A 3,535-nucleotide genomic window follows, 5' to 3' on the forward strand; every position below is an offset into this window, starting at 1 on the left:
CCTTTTTCACCATAGCCCTCAATGAGCTCCCAAATATCACATTGCAGCATCCATGACAAGACTGTTAGCAAACTGTTCCAAGAAGGGAAGGGTGGAACTCTGTGTGATGAAGTCACACATCATAAGGCAATCTCTCAGAAAGCTACTCTCTAGTTGTTCTCTGAGGATACTTGCTTTCTCCCAATGGACCTCAATTGGCTCCCGGATATCACAGTGCAGATTCCACGAAAAGAGTGTTAGCAAACTGCTTCCTGAGGAATAAGTTGTAACCCTGTGAGATCAATTCACAGATCACAAAGAAATGTCTCAGAAAGCTTCTCTCTTGTTTTTAACGGATGATATTTCCTTTATCAGCGGAGGCCTCAAAGCAATCCTAAGTAAACTTTCTTAGGTTATTCAAAGACAGTGTTAATGGCCTGCTCCATGAAACATAAGCGAAACTCTGTGAGATGAACTCACACATCCACAAGGGGTTTCTAAGGAAGTTTCTTTCTTGTTTTCATAGGAGGATATTTCCTTTGTCTAGATTAGCTTCACTGCACTAAGAAATATCCCATTGCAGATTTCCTGAAAACTGTGTTAGCAAACTGTTGGCTGAAAATAAACGTGTAACTCTGTGAGGTGCATTCACATATCGCAATGTATTTTCCCAGAAGTTTTCTTTCCAGTGTCTGTCTGAGGATATATCCTTTTTCACCGTAGCCCTCAATGAGCTCCCAAATATCACATTGCAGAGTCCACGACAAGACTGTGAGGAAACTGTTCCAAGAAGGGAAGGGTGGAACTCTGTGTGATGAAGTCACACATCAGAAGGCAATCTCTCAGAAAGCTATTCTCTATTTGTTCTCTGAGGATAATAGTTTTTTCCCAATGGGCCCGAAATGGCTCCCTGATATCATTGTGCAGATTCCACGAAAAGAGTGTTAGCAAACTTCTTCCTGAGTAATACGTTGTAACCCTGCGAAATGAATTCAAAGATCACAAAGAAATGTCTGAGAAAGCTTCTCTTTCGTTTTTAACGGATGATATTTCCTTTATCAGCGGAGGCCTCAAAGCAATCCAAAGTAACCTTTCTTAGGTCCTTCAAAGACAGTGTTAATGGCCTGCTCCATGATACATATGTGAAACTCTCTGAGATGAATTCACACATCCACAAGAAGTTTCTTAGGAAGCTTCTTTGTAGTTTTCATATGAGGATATTTCGTTTCTCTCCATTAGCTTCACTGCGCTAAGAAACATACCATTGCAGATTTCCAGAAAACTGTGTTAGCAAACTGTTGGCTATAGAGAAACGTGTAACTCTGTGAGGTGCATTCACATATCGCAATGCAGTTTCTCAGAAGGCTTCTTTCCAGTGTCTGTCTGAGGATATATCCTTTTTCACCATAGACCTCAATGAGCTCCCAAATATCACATTGCAGAATCCACGACAAGACTGTTAGCAAACAGTTGCAGGAAGGGAAGGGTGGAACTCTGTGTGATGAAGTCACACATCAGAAAGCAATCTCACAGAAAGCGATTCCCTAGTTGTTCTCTGAGGATACTTGCTTTTTCCCAATGGGCCCGAATTGGCTCCCAGATATCACTGTGCTGATTCCACGAAAAGAGTGTTAGCAAACTGCCTCCTGAGGAATAATTTGTAATCCTGTGAGATGAATTCACAGATCACAAAGAAATGTCTCAGGAAGCTTCTCTCTCTTTTTAACGGATGATATTTCCTTTATCAGCGGAGGCCTCAAAGCGATCCAAAGTAACCTTTCTTAAGTTCTTCAAAGACACTGTTAATGTCCTGCCCAAATGAAACATAAGCGTAACTCTGTGAGATGAATTCACACATCCACAAGAAGTTTCTATGGAAGATTCTTCCTAGTTTTCATATGAGGATATTTCCTTTGTCTCCATTAGCTTCACAGCGCTACGAAATATCTCATTGCAGATTTCTAGAAAACTGTGTTAGCAAACTGTTGGCTGAAGAGAAACGTGTAACTCTGTGAGGTGCATTCACACATCACCATGCAGTTTCTCAGAAGGGTTCTTTCCACTGTCTGTCTGAGGATATATCCTTTTTCACCATAGCCCTCAATGAGCTCCCAAATATCATATTCCAGAATCCAAGAAAAGAGTGTTGACAAACTGTTCCAAGAAAGGAAGGGTGGAAATCTGTGTGATGAAGTCACACATCAGAAGGCAATCTCTCAGAAAGCTATTTTCTAGTTGCTCTCTGAGGATACTTGCTTTTTCCAAATGGGCCCGAATTGGTTCCCAGATATCACTGTGCAGTTTCCACGAAAAGACTGTTAGCAAACTGCTTCCTCAGGAATAAGTTGTAACTCTGTGAGATGAATTCACAGATCACAAAGAAATGTCTCAAAAAGCTTCTCTCTCGTTTTTAACGGATGATATTTCCTTTATCAGTGGAGGCCTCAAAGCGATCCAAAGTAACCATTCTTACGATCTTCAAAGACAGTGTTAATCGCCTGCTTCATGAAACATAAGTGTAACTCTGTGGGATGAATTCACACATCCCCAAGAGGTTACTTCGGACGATTCTTTCTAGTTTTCATATGAGGATATTTCCTTTGTCTCAATTAGGTTCACTGCGCTAAGAAATATCCCATTGCAGATTTCCAGAAAACTGTGTTAGCAAACTGTTGGCTGAAGAGAAACGTGTAACTCTATGAGGTTCATTCACACATCGCAATGCCTTTTCTCAGAAGGCTTCTTTCCAGTGTTTGTCTGAGGATATATCCTTTTTCACCATAGCCCTCAATGAGCTCCCAAATATCAATTGCAGAATCCACGGCAAGACTGTTAGCAAACTGTTCCAAGAAGGGAAGGGTGTAACTCTGAGTGATGAAGCCACACATCCGAAGGCAATGTCTCAGAAAGCTGTTCTCTACTTGTTCTCTGAGGATACTTGCTTTTTCCCAATGGGCCTGAATTGGCTCTCAGTTTTAACTGTGCAGATTCCACGAAAAGAAAGTTAGGAAAGTGCTTCCTGAGGAATAAGTTGTAACTCTGTGAGATGAATTCACTGACTACAAAGAAATGTCTCAGAAAGCTTCTCTCTTGTTTTTAACGGATGATATTTCCTTTATCAGCGGAGGCCTCAAAGCGATCCAAAGTAACCTTTCTTAGGTTCTTCAAAGACAGTGTTACTGTCCGACTCCATGAAACATAAGTGTAACTCTGTGAGATGAATTCACGCATCCACAAGACGTTTCTAAGGAAGCTTCTTTGTAGTGTTCATAGGAGTATATTTCCTTTGTCTCCATTAGCTTCACTGTGCTAAGAAATATCTCATTGCAGATTTCTAGAAAACTGTGTTAGCAAAGTGTTGGCTGAATAGAAACGTGTAACTCTGTGAGGTGCATTCACACATCGCAATGCCATTTCCAGAATGCTTCTTTCCTGTGTCTCTCTGAGGATATATCCTTTTTCACCATAGCCCTCAATGAGCTCCCAAATATCACATTCCAGAATCCACAACAAGAGTGCTAGTAAACTGTTCCAAGAAAGGAAGGGTGGAAATCTG

Source organism: Piliocolobus tephrosceles, chromosome 18 (genome assembly GCF_002776525.5).
Source record: "Piliocolobus tephrosceles isolate RC106 chromosome 18, ASM277652v3, whole genome shotgun sequence".
NCBI lineage: Eukaryota > Metazoa > Chordata > Mammalia > Primates > Cercopithecidae > Piliocolobus > Piliocolobus tephrosceles.